Source organism: Carcharodon carcharias, chromosome 20 (assembly GCF_017639515.1).
Source record: "Carcharodon carcharias isolate sCarCar2 chromosome 20, sCarCar2.pri, whole genome shotgun sequence".
NCBI classification, from domain to species: Eukaryota; Metazoa; Chordata; class Chondrichthyes; order Lamniformes; family Lamnidae; genus Carcharodon; species Carcharodon carcharias.
The window spans coordinates 89,690,913-89,705,358 of record NC_054486.1 but is presented as its reverse complement, the minus strand read 5'-3'; positions in this window follow the sequence as shown (position 1 = coordinate 89,705,358).

The following is a 14,446-nucleotide window of genomic DNA, read 5'->3' as shown; positions in this document are numbered from 1 at the left end:
AACAATATGTGTTCAGCTGTGCAAGATTAAGAGATAGCATGGTGGCCCAAATAGCAGCACTAAATTTCAGCATAAAATCTTAAACTACTCTTCCCTGCCTCCTGCACTATCATCTCCAGCAGGAACAGTGAGGAGTTCATGGTCTCTTTTGTTAAAAAGATTGAGGCCATTGTTTTAGCAGCCTCTCTGCTTCCCTCCCTCCTCCTAACCAACCTAGATTAACTATTGTTAATGATCCCCCCTTCCCCAAATTGTGAATTTGTACCTTTCTCTAGTTTGTCTCTTATCTCCCCTCATGCCCTCTCCCAGTTCTCTCATCAATGAGATCCCCATCTTGCTTTCTAGACCCTAGTCCCATGAAATTGCTGACCACCCAAATTCCCTTCCTGGATCTGAGGGACTTGAGTGGGGTGATGTTTGCCAATGGAGGAAGAGGTCAGCCTTTCAAGCCAAGCAGGTGTGGATGGAAGTGGCCAAGGAAGTGAGCAGCCGGGGTGTGGTCCTGCAAATCTGTGCTCCAAGAGGTTCAAGAACCTCCCAAGGGCAGGAACAGTGAGTAGCATAACCCTTTCAGGTACCAACACCTACTCTCTAACTTTCCCAACATTCTCATGTGCAACGCTCCTCAAACCAAAACAGATTGCAGCTCCACTCATTCCCTCTCCCTCAAGATACCTCCTCACATCACCATCTGAATAGTCAACACTCATGCTCACCCTTATCTTTGTACCATCTCACACCCATGGCTCATAGTCACCTCCACAAATATTGTTCTTCCCTCCTCTCCACACAATCCATTTCTCACACTTACAACCCTACTTTCCCTCATTGCCGGTGAATAGAGTGCAGAACTCCAAGACAAAACAGGGATCGAGGGTTGGGGGTCGGGGGATGGTGAGTTGCCCTCCAGTGACAGAGGGAACTCACAATGCATGCCAACCTGGTCCACTGGGAAGGAGGTCTTGTTCCAGGAGGAAAAGCAGTTGATGTTGTTGCTGCTGCTGCTGGTGTTGGTGTTGCAACTCTTCTTGTTCCTCATCAGACATCCAAGGTAGAAATGCAAAAGCTGCCCCCCCATGCTGCAGAGAAGGCTGACAGCACAGAAGTGCAGGTCAAGGAGAGTGTAATCCAAGACAGGTGAATTGACATCCAAGAAGTTGGAAATGGCCTGTCAAACAGTAACAGCACACTCTCAGAAGTGCTGTGAGCACTAGCCTCTCAACTTGGCAGGACTGCAACTATTCACTCTATGAAGGCTTCCCAGCCTGCCAGTTTCATTGAACAAGAACTCACGATTGTGCTTTCACTTGCATAACCCTAGCAAGCTCCACACATCTTAGGGATTTAAATATTTTAATTACTTACCTGACAGCTCCATGTTGGTCCCCTTCTTGTCAGAAAACATGCCTAGATTAACTCAGAAAGGGAGGGATGTCATATCGGGTTCTTGCTCTGAATCCACTTTTCAGGCTTTAACTCTCCGCCCATGCCTGACAAGCACCCTTCCCCTACCCCTATGCCAATTCAAATTCTACCCAGTATTCCAGCTAGGGTAAAGCTAGTGACTTAAATAGGTTCAGCATAAATACATAGATTTTGCGTTCTATGGTTCTATTTCACTTCAATGGCCACTTTCATCCACACCCGCTTAGTTTGAAAGGCTGACCTTTAAACACTCCCGAGTCTTTTCTTCTTGCACCCCCTTTAAAATTGTACCGCTTAGTAAATCCTGCCTCTCTTCATTCTTCTTAACCAATAAGTATTGCCTCCCAGATTTTCTGAATTTCACCTGTCACACGGCCTCCCATTCCACCAGCCTCTCCATGTCTACATGAAGCCAACTACTATCTTCCTCAATGCTTACTACTTTTCCAAGTTTCAAATCATCCACTTGTGCCCTTACCTCCAAGCCCAGGTAATTAATGTATCTCAAAAGCAGCAGTGGTTCTTGTACTGAGTTTTGTCCACTGTTGCCTCTCTTGAGTTTGAATACAGCCATTTATCACAACTCTCTGTTTTCTCTTCCTTAGCTAATTTTGTCTCTGCTTTGCTACTGTCTCATTTACCCTGCCCTGCTCCAGAAGCAAGGACAATAAGGCCTTAGACTTGAAAATAAAAACAAAAACAAAAAACTGCGGATGCTGGAAATCCAAAACAAAAACAGAATTACCTGGAAAAACTCAGCAGGTCTGGCAGCATCGGCGGAGAAGAAAAGAGTTGACATTTCGAGTCCTCATGACCTTTCCACAGAACTGAGTGAATATAAGGAGAGGGGTGAAATATAAGCTGGATTAAGATGGGGGTGGGGGAAGAGAAGTGGGGTGGGTTGGGGGGGTGGTGTGGTTGTAGGGACAAGCAAGCAGTGATAGGAGCAGATAATCAAAAGATGTCACAGACAAAAGAACAAAAGAACACAGAGGTGTTGAAGATGGTGATATTATCTAAACTAATGTGCTAATTAAGAATGGATGGCAGGGCACTCAAGATACAGCTCTAGTGGGGGTGGGGTGGAAAGACTAGCAGGGCATAAAAGATTTTAAAATAATGGAAATAGGTGAGAAAAGAAAAATCTATATAAATTATTGGAAAAAACAAAAGGAAGGGGCAAGAAACAGAAAGGGGGTGGGGATGGAGAAGGGAGTTCAAGGTCTAAAATTGTTGAATTCAATATTCAGTCCGGAAGGCTGTAAAGGGCCTATTCGGAAGATGAGGTGCTGTTCCTCCAGTGTGCTTTGGGCTTCACTGGAACAATGCAGCAAGCCAAGGACAGACACGTGGGCAAGAGAGCAGGGTGAAGTATTAAAATGGCAAGCGACAGGGAGCTTTGGGTAATTCTTGTGGACAGACCGCAGGTGTTCTGCAAAGCAGTCACACAGTCTGCGTTTGGTCTCTCCACTGTAGAGGAGACCGCATTGGGAGCAGCAAATGCAGTAGACTAAGATGGGGGAAATGCAAGTGAAATGCTGCTTCACTTGAAAGGAATGTTTGGGCCCTTGGACGGTGAGGAGAGAGGAAGTGAAGGGGCAGGTGTTGCATCTTTTGCGTGGGCATGGGGAGGTGCCATAGGTGGGGGTTGAGGAGTAGGGGGTGATGGAGGAGTGGACCAGGGTGTCCCAGAGGGAACGATCCCTACGGAATGACGCCGGGGGGGGAGGGGGGGGTGAAGAGAAGATGTGTTTGGTGGTGGCATCCTGCTGGAGTTGGCGGAAATGGCGGAGGATGATCCTTTGAATGTGGAGGCTGGTGGGGTGATAAGTGAAGACAAGGGGGACCCTATCATGTTTCTGGGAGGGAGAAGAAGTCGTGAGAGCAGATGCGCGGGAGATGGACTGGACACAGTTGAGGGCCCTGTCAACGACCGTGGGTGGAAAACCTCGGTTAAGGAAGAAGGAGGACATGTCAGAGGAACTGTTTTTGAAGGCAGCATCATCAGAACAGATGCAACGGAGGTGAAGGAACTGAGAGAATGGGATGGAGTCCTTACAGGAAGCGGTGTGAGGAGCTGTAGTCGAGGTAGCTCTGGGAGGCTTGTAATGGATATTGGTGGACAGTCTATCACCAGAGATTGAGACAGAGAGGTCAAGGAAGGGAAGGGAAGTGTCAGAGATGGACCATGTGAAAATGATGGAGGGGTGGAGATTGGAAGCAAAATTAGTAAATTTTTCCAAGGCCTGACGAGAGCATGAAGCAGCACCGAAGTAATCATCGTTGGACTGGAGAAAGAGTTGCGGAAGAGGGCCGGAGTAGGACTGGAACAAAGAATGCTCCACATACCCCATAAAGAGACAGGCATAGCTGGGGCCCATGTGGGTACCCATACCCACACCTTTTATTTGGAGGAAGTGAGAGGAGTTAAAGGAGAAATTGTTCAGTGTGAGAACAAGTTCAGCCAGACGAAGGAGAGTAGTGGTGGATGGGGATTGTTCGGGCCTCTGTTCGAGGAAGAAGCTAAGGGCCCTCAGACCATCCTGGTGGGGGATGGAGGTGTAGAGGGATTGGACATCCATGGTGAAGAGGAAGCAGTTGGGGCCAGGGAACTGGAAATTGTTGATGTGACGTAAGGTGTCAGAGGATTCACGGATGTAGGTGGGAAGGGACTGGACAAGGGGAGAGAGCAGGGAGTCAAGAAAATGAGAAATGAGTTCCGTGGGGCAGGAGCAGGCTGACACGATCGGTCTACCGGGACAGTTCTGTTTGTGGATTTTGGGTAGGAGGTAGAAGCGGGCCGTCTGAGGTTGGGTGACTATCAGATTGGAAGCTGTGGGAGGAAGATCTCCAGAGGAGATGAGGTCAGTGACAGTCCTGGAAACAATGGCTTGATGTTCAGTGGTGGGGTCATGGTCCAGGGAGAGGTAGGAGGAAGTGTCTGCGAGTTGACACTCAGCCTCCGTGAGGTAGAGGTCAGTGCGCCAGACAGCAACAGCACCACCCTTGTCTGCAGGTTTGATGACAATGTTGGGGTTGGACCTGAGAGAACGGAATGCAGTAAGTTCAGAGAGAGACAGTTTAGAATGGGTGAGAGGAGCAGAGAAATTGAGATGACTTATGTCATGCCGACAGTTCTCAATGAAAAGATCAAGAGAAGGTAAGAATCCAGAGGGAAGGGTCCAGGTGGAGGGAGAATATTGGAGGTGGGTAAAAGGATGCCCAAAGAAGTGAGCACGGAGACGAAGACGGCGGAAGAAGAGTTCAGCATCGGTTTTAAATCTTTTATGCCCTGCTAGTCTTTCCGCCCCACTCCCACTAGAGCTGTACCTTGAGTGCCCTACCATCCATTCTTAATTAGCACATTCGTTTAGATAATATGACCATCTTCAACACTTCTGTGTTCTTTTGTTCTTTTGTCTGTGACATCTTTTGATTATCTGCTCCTATCACTGCTTGCTTGTCCTTACAACCACACCACCCCCCCCACCCCACTTCTCCCCCCCCACCCCCACCTTAAACCAGCTTATATTTCACCCCTCTCCTTATATTCACTCAGTTCTGTGGAAAGGTCATGAAGACTCGAAACGTCAACTCTTTTCTCCGCCGATGCTGCCAGACCTGCTGAGTTTTTCCAGGTAATTCTGTTTTTGTTAAGGCCTTAGACTTTCTGTCTCCAGTGCTACCAGATAACAAAGAACTAATAAAATTGATTATGTACAAGGGAAGGGCTATGGACCCCTATCTGGTTCTTTTATATGTTGATGGTTTTTACCATGGGAGGTGCAAACCCTTCATTAACTTGAATAGACTATCAATTGTATTCCATTGCATATCAATAGTCAGTCATCACATGACCCAGATCTTTGATTTTCGCATGTCTTTTATTACAAAATTCCTGATGGCTTTGGGGCAATTTGGAGAAGAAACAACAGAAGACAGCAAAAAAGCTGCTTGTCTCTCGGTCTCTCCTTCTACTGAGCTGGACCCTGCCTGTTTTTATTGTATTGTGAAAAGCAAACAGGGAAATTCTAAAAAAGACTTAAAATTCCAAAGCAGCATTTCCAGGAGAAAAACACCAAGGAATACAGCTTTAAGAAACTGCCTCAGTGCCAAATAGCAGTGAAGGACTCATAATCATAATCATTATATCTTTGCCTTTTATCATTGAATCTTACTTTAGCCAAAAGTTAACATCCTCTACTTTGTAACTTGTCTTTTTACATGTGTGTGTATGTGTGTGTGTGTGTGTGTGTGTGTGTGTGTGTGTGTGTGTTTACCTTTTTTAATATTTTAATATCTTTACCTGGGTAGGTTTTTAGCACAATAAAAACTAACCCAATACTTACTTAAACTCAAGAAAACCTGTCAGACTGAGTTATTTGCAATCAGCAAATAAAGCATTAAGTACATACATAGAATTGGCATATTCATCCTTATAAATTTCAAAAAAATGCCCTGGTACAATCAACCAAGGAATAGAATTAAAGGTGGAGTCTGTACACCTGTCCACACCCAGTCACAACAAGCTTAATATGTGGCACTTTATCAAATGCCTTTTGAAAGCCCATATCCACATCAATTGCACAGACATCATTCACCCTCTCTATCACCTCATCAAAAACTCAATCAAGTTACTCAAACATGATTTGCCCTTAATACATCTATGCTGGCTTTCCTAAACAAGTCCATTTCTTTTTGTAAGTGGAGGTCATTTCCTTTGTCAAGCTAATATTGTGAAACTTCTTCACATCTGTATTAACTGAGTTCTTGCTGAGCTGGCCGTGGAGTGCTTATTACTGTGTTTCTTCCCTTTATTCTTCTGAATATTGTTTCTCTGACTCTATCATAAACTCCTTGACTCCTAACGTTTGTCATCTATTTGAAGGTTAAGAGAAAATGGAAACAATGACAACTATCAATGTTTTTACACAGTGTTTTAAGCTATTGGATGGGATCTTATCTTGCTTTGCCTGTTGGAAAGAAAGTGGTTGCAGAGTTAAAATTGAGGCACTTAACCAACCATTACATTCCTGCTATGCTTTCATTTTTAGCTCAGCTTTACTGTTGGGGTGCCCAGTGGAACCAGGAGGGAGCCTCGTTAATTTGGAGGGAACTTCTGGATGGAACTTGCATCACAGAGTTGCCCCCCTACCCCCAGCCCTGATAGTCCTCTCAAAACCAAATGTCCAGCTGGCCAGTTGGTCTTCAAGACGTCCAGGATTGTGCTGACCCATAGCTGGCAAATTGCAGTGAGAGGCATGATTAGGCTGTGCAGCTCACTGGTGGCATGGTAATGAGATTTTGAGCCTGGTTTTAACTCTCTGCACATTGGTGGGTTTTGAATGTGTTAAAATTAGGCCCTTTGCCTTCAAAATGTGCCCAGTGCTGGAGACTAGGCAGCCTATCCATATGCCCCAATGACCCGCTGGTTAAAACTGTCTCTCAAGTAACTTATTGTGTGATCATCTTTCTGCTTACTGGATTACATTCATTCATAGCAAGTCTAACTGACTTACTGGTATTTATCAAATTTATTAATTGTTGACTGAGTAAATGGAAGTACACACAACAGATGAAATTTAATGCAGAAATTCTATGATTCTGTGAGAAGATATTTACAAAAATGGTTTCAGGTATGAGGGACTACAGCTACCTGAATAGACAGGAGAAGCTGTAGTTGTTCTGCTTAGAGCAAAGAAGGCTAAGAGGGGATTTGATAGAGGTGTTTAAAATCATGAAGGGGTTAGGTAGAGTAAATGAAGCAAAACTGTTTTGAATGGCAGAAGGGGTGATAACCAGAGGGAACAAATTTAAGGTGACTGACAAAAGAAGCAAAGGCAACTTGGAATGTACTGCCTAATGGGGTGATAGATATAGAATCAATAATAGCCTTCAAAAGAGAATTGGATATTTTCTGAAAAGGGAGACATGTTGCCAAAACTTTTCATCTTACATTCATCAGAACAAATACAAGAATGCCAAATTTCAAACACTCACATCAATTTATACTGCAGGAGAAAAGAGTGCTGATTTGTTGTCAAGTTTTTTCTGATTGGCTGAGGAGTTGCCATGGAGAAGTATAGGCTCCCCAAGCTCCCTGGTAATTCAAAAATAAGGGTGCAAGGCTTGAACGTATTCCTTTTGTTTGCAAAGAATAGGTCCCTACATATGAATGTATGCTTCTGGCAAACGTAAATCTTATGAAGAAAGGTTGGACAGATTAGGGTTGTACCCACAGGAGTTTAGAAGAGTAAGAGATGATTTGATTGAACCTTTAAGATCCTGAGGGGACTTGACAGGGTGGATGTGGAAAGGACATTTCTTCTTGTGGCAGAATCTACAACTAGGGGTCACTGTTTAAAAATAAGGGGTCACTCATTTAAGACAGAGATGAGGAGAAGTTTTTTTCTCACAGAGGGTCATGAATCTTTGGAACTCTCTTCCTCAAAAGGTGGTAGAAGCAGAGCCTTTGAATATTTTTAAGGCAGAGCTAGATAAATTCTTAATTAACTAGGAGGTGAAAGACTATCAGGGGTAGGCAGGAATGTGGGTTTGAGTTACAATCAGATCAGCCATGATCTTATTAAATGCCGGAGCAGGCTCGAGGGACCGAGTGGCCTACTCCTGCCCCTAATTTGTATATTTGTGTATATTCGTAAATGAGTCACGTTATGAGTTTGGCTAATTATCATAAATTCGTTGTTAGTGTAGCTATTAGCAGACTAAGAATTGTTCAACACATGCTGCCCAACTGTGAAATCTAACATTTAACAGTAGATGTTTTGTTCTGGGTTTTACAAGCACAAGCTGGTTGAATGCGGTTTGTACTCTGCCTGTTACAAACATCCAAAGGAACATGCTGTTTGATTCAATTGACTAAATGTTAGGATGTACAGCCCACATACGTGGCATTGCACTGGCACTGAAATTCATACACAATGTTGCTCAATCATGACGTAGGCAAAGTGTCTTTTTGAACTGACTGCAGCATCCTATTAAAGGGAAATACCACTCACATTGCCACAACATAGTAGCAGGGTGAAATGGCTTGCTTAATCTGTTGTTCAAATTTTTGAGATACTTTGTGTTTCCAGAGTAATTTGAGGGAGAGCGGGCACTTTTCTGGTCCAAAAGTGATGGAGTTTGCATGATACACAGTGAACAATGATCTAATCCAGATAGCTGTTGATTTGGATAAATAACTGAAGGAGAATAATCGCAAAAATATGCAGAAGGGACTATCTGAATTGCTCCTTGAAGGAGCTGGTGCAAGTTTGAAGGGGAAATGGTGTCATTCTGTGCTGTACAATTCTATGATCCCATGAAATGTGTTTACCTTTAACATATGGGTGGAATTTGGAAATTTACAGGAAATAATTATGCCTTCCCCAGCTTTGTCTCTGGCACTTCATGTAGCAATGTGACAAAATCTCTGCATACAGTTCATTTTTGCGGACTTGTACATATTGCCCAGCATATTTATACAAGTGCATCATATTCATTAAATTCTAAAAATCATGAGGAATTCATATAACATCGAGTTGTAAACATTGTTGTTTGCACAGATTTCCTGCCATACCAGGTCTAATTCTGATTCTTCTACTGAAAACTTGTTGTCTCTTATTAAGTTCATAGCTCCACGAGGAATGAAAACATTTCAGTAAGAATTATTTCCGCTTGGCATTATTTTCCTGGCTGCACAGTGCACCCCATGGTACATTGTCATTTTACAAACTTAGTACACTTCCTACAGTAGAACTGAGTCATCCACGTTTTAGTAAATTAATCCAGTCCAGTGGTGAATGGCTGTTTTTAAAGGAATTATATACACTTCACTCCTGATCCCAAAGCAATCCTACTGAGAACCAGCTCATTGTGAATGCAATTGATTGTTCGCAAAATAAAGACACATGCTAGAAAGTATGAAATAAGCAAAGGACATTGAGTGTATTGACCTGTTCTTTCCAATAGGTCACACACAAATTTTACAATCAGCCAATTCAGTTAATCTCCCAGGGGATGACTGGAGTTCAGCAAAATATTAAACATAACTTGGCCGCGTGGTTGATAGTGAGGGAGAAAGCTGTAGACTGCAGGAAGATATCAGTGAACTGGTCAAGTGGGCAGAAAAGTGGCAGGTGGAATTCAATCCAAAGAAGCGTGAGGTAGTGTCTTTGAGGAGGATACATAGGTACAGGAATACGCAAGAAATGGGAGGATACTGGGAAATGTAGAGGAACAGGAGGAACCTGGAGTAGATGTGCACATATCCCTGAAAATAACAGGGCTGGCTGAGAAGGTGATTAAGAAGAAATACAGGGTACATTCAATTATTAGCCAAGGCTTAGAATACAAGAGTAGGGAGGTTATGCAAGAGTTGAATCAAACACTAGTTAGGCCACAGCTAGAGCACTGTGCAGAGTTTAGGTCACTGCATTATAGAAAGGATGTGACCACACCAGGAAGGATTCAGAGGAGATTTACGAGGATGTTGTCAGGACTGGAAAATTTTAGCAACAAGGGAATATCAGATAGACTGTGGTTGTTTTCTATGGAACAGAGGAATTTAAGGGGTGAATTAATTGAGATATATAACATTCTCAGGGGTCTAGATGGAGTGGGCATTTCGCTTAGCAGGGAGGTCAATAACCAGGGGACAAAGATTTGATGTAATTGGCAGCAGGATTAGAAGAGTTGAGGAGACTGTTTTTCACCCAGGCGATGATGGGTATCCGGAACTCACTGCTTGAAAGGACAGTAGACACAGGCACTCTCACTGCATTTTAAAAATACTTAGATCTGCACTGCAAGGACCATAACCTGCAAGGCAACAGACTAAGAGATGGAGCATGGGATTATGCTGGATAACCCTTCCTCGGTCAGCACAGACATGATGGGGCAATTGGCCTCCCTCTGTGCCATAATTTCTCTAAGTAGCATTCATTCAGCCTAACAAAGGCATTTCATTGTTCAACATGTTTCATGGGCCTTTCCTATAATATTATTTGAACAATCAAGGCAGCTGGATCACTCCCACATAGTTGTAAACAGCCTGTGCCAAATTAAAATAAACTTGATTCAGTGCGTGCATGGTTGCTGTTCTATATTTTACTTTTATTGACTCTCCCACTCAGAAATGGATTACAAAAAGTGACAGGCCTCTATTAACACAGCAGCTGGCTTTCAACAGTACCCAAGGCTATTTAATTTTAAGAACAGCCAAGTAAAAATAAAAAATTCATAACTCTGCTAATCTCAAGTAAAATTAGGTACTTTCAATTGGTCATTAGATACAGGAAATGACACTGAGTTGCAGTACGCTTCGGTGATCAAGAAAAGAACATTGAAAAAGTTTCACAATCAGAAGTAAATTGAGTACCAAACATACATTACCACTGGTTCTTCACCTTGTTATACCAAAAGTAGAATAAGAGGTTCAAGCTAGTGAAAGGCAAAATTAGTCTTTGTGTTAGGAACACGCAAAGAACAAGTAACACTTGGTAGGAAGTGGGATTTGGGGAAGGTGAGATGCTGATTGTTATTAGAAGCAAAATTGTAAACATAGGTCCCAAGTTTCTGAGGTGCATGGAGGATATTGACTAAAAGTTCTCAATCATAAATCCCAGTTCAATTGTTGTGCCATTAGCAATTAACAATGTGGATGTTCAAACATATGCTGTAAATTCCTTATATAGACCATAAGACAAATGAAGAAGTGCTTGAAATTGCAAGAGCGAAAAGAACACTAAAAAGTGACATCCAGCAAAGAAAATGTCAGTACTTCAGCCATTTTATCAGAGCTGACAAGCTACAGAGATCTCGACTAGAGGGCAAAGTGGAGGGCAGCAGGATAAGGGGTCGATCTAAGTGTAGTTGGATAACAGATGTCACAGAGTGGTTGCAAACAAGCTACAGTGGATATGTGGGGATGGCACAAGCGTGACATACCATGATAGCAGATCTCCTGGTAGGCGTACCTACAGGCAGTAACAGCAGCCATTAGCATCATTTGACTCTGTTTACTGTGCGTCAGTGATTCGATGCCAACTTTCCGGCAGTCAGAAAATAACACTCCTGTACATGAAACTTGCTTTAACCACTTTGTTGCCATATTGGAGTTTCCAAAACGGTTTTAATTTGATAGTAAACAGTTATTGCAAGTAACAACATCACCAATTGAGAGAGTTATTAGAAGATAAATCTAATGTTATATGTAATGGAGACTAATATAATGGCCCAGATCTTCTGGTCTCCAGAATCCCAGGATCCCGCAGAAGTCCCGATGCAATGAGTCCTCGGGAATTGCCTGGGGAGTTTGAACTTGTGATGGGCAATTCACCTGCTCCTCAGGGCCCTTTGAAAAAGTCTCTGACTCTGAGTTAGAGTCAGAGACTCCAGACAGTTCCGACTTACTTAATTGGTTAATTACCCAGGAAATATTAGACAGAAAAATCATAGACTAACTCCTGCGTAACTATACAACTAACACCCCCGACACACACGTCAAGCCTTCCGACTATCGCCCAAACCCCAGACTCCCCCCGACCTGACCTGAATAGCCCCCACCACTTGACAACCCCTCCCAACCTGACCCGACTACCCCTCGACCTACCTGTCCACTCACCTACCATATTCACACCACCCACCTCACCTACTTACCACCCTACACAGCTGCCACCTTCCGCACCTACCACCCTACCCTGCTGCTGCCCTATTAAACTGCCACTTGCCTACTTACCTGACCGACTTACACCTATACACTTATTCATTCACTCACTAATTCCTGAACACACTGAGAAGCTTGGGGACTTTTAAAACTTACCAGAATACAGCAACTGATGTCATCTGTGCAGATTCTCTTCATTGCTCTCTCCATGGATTCCTACACTAAGGAAGTTCTGCTGGATCTTCCATCGCAAATCACAGCCTTTTCAACATATGCAGGTAAGTGGGTAGTTTTCTGCCTAACCAGAGTCAAACACAGGGGTTCCAACTAAGATTGGAAGTTTTGGGTCATTATAATCTATTGTGATTTAATCTAATAATCTAAGATGATGTAATCTAGTCAAATGTTGTCTAACCTAACCTCCTGTAATGTAATCAATTTAAGTAATGGTGCCATTTAGTGGTGTGCAATGCTTATTAAACTTTTTTTTTACAAATATTACACAGTTGAGTTAGTAGTTAGGAAGGCAAATGCAATGTTGGCATTTATTTCGAGAGGACTATAATATAAAAACAGGGATGTGCTGCTGAGGCTTTATAAGGCTCTGATCAGACCACATTTAGAATATTGTGAGCAATTTTGAGCCCCCTATCTCAGGAAGGATGTGCTGGCCCTGGAGAGGGTCCAGAGGAGGTACACGAAAACGATCCCAGGAATGAAAGGCTTAACATATGAGGAATGTTTGAGGACTCTGGGTCTATACTCAGTTGAGTTTAGAAGGATGAGGGGGGATCTGATTGAAACTTACAGAATACTGAAAGGCCTGGATAGAGTGGACATGGGGAAGATGTTTCCATTAGTAGGAGAGACTAGGACCCGAGGGCACAGCCTCAGAGTAAAGGGAAGACCTTTTAGAACAGAGATGAAGAGAAACTTCTTTAGCCAGAGAGTGGTGAATCTATGGAATTCATTGCCACAGAAGGCTGTGGAGGCCAGGTCATTGAGTGCATTTAAGACTGAGATAGATAGGTTCTTGATTGATAAGGAGATCAAAAGTTACGGGGAGAAGGCGAGAGAATGGGGTTGAGAAACTTATCAGCCATGATTGAATGGCGGAGCAGACTTGATGGGCCGAATGGCCTAATTTCTGCTCCTATGTCTTATGGTCTTATGGTCTTACATACATAACTATTCATACACAAAATGTGCTTCAAATACTACAATTCCAGGCTTTGCACTGGCACTATGAATTGCACTCTGGCCGCACTTTATTGCATTCAATACACTCAAGTCAATATTTTCTTACAGTAAAAATATTTCCTTATGAATGAATGTTAAAATCCTAACAATATGTATGATGTATTAGGAAGCAGCAGTTACGATTTCTAAGACTGTTGCTGGATTTCCCTCTGTTGCACTTGGGAGTATGTAACCACGAGCAGATGCAGAGTTAGGCAGAATATTGGTTAGGTTCCATTAAGGGCATGTGATCCTGCCTGGTCTTTTAACCTTTAGACTCTTCAAGCAATTATTTGCACACAAACACAGAAAGTATTCACTTTCCCCAGTAAATTAACTCGTACTGCACTGCACTTCAACTTTATTCTGAAGCACCTCCTCTCCAATATTTCCAGTTCCTCATTCTATTGTGCACATAGAAGCTTTGACAGTCAATTCAGGCAAAACAGTTATTGCAAGAGATCACAGTGAGCATGATTCTGCCCTTATCTAGTATCAACATTTCCATTAGAAATTGTTTTATGAATATCAGGAGTGGTTCTTCCCTGGTTAGGGGAATTGCATCCAATGGTAGAGCCATTGAGACTGTTGCTATGGATATGCACAGATCAGAAGTTGGGCTTCCAAAATCTGTACAGTGAAGAATCAAAAGGTTAAAATTTTTGTGGGGCCTCTCCCAATCTACCATTGTAACTTGAGTGGAAGCACCCTATAAAGTGCATAAACACCAAACTCCTGCTGTGGTGACAGCGAGAGCTCAGGAAACCCCTCACAAAATTTTTACTCCACAACCATGGCCTCTGAACCATTGAGGGAGTAATCATTTTTAATCTAGGGCAAATGCAAAAGAGAAAAGAATCAAACAATTGAGCAATGGTATTAAAGAAATAGCTTCTTGTTGCAGTTTAATTCCTTCAGTTAAAACACACAGCACATAGCTCAAAAGGTTCACTGAGACAAAAACTGAATAGAACCTAATTTGTGTGGCAAGATTTTAGCAACTATTGTACCTGGAGCCTATATGTTTTAATGAATCATGTTTCTCAAACTGCAGAGCCCCAAACATGAGAAAGTGTTCTACATTATTAGCATAATTAATTTAATATTCTTATC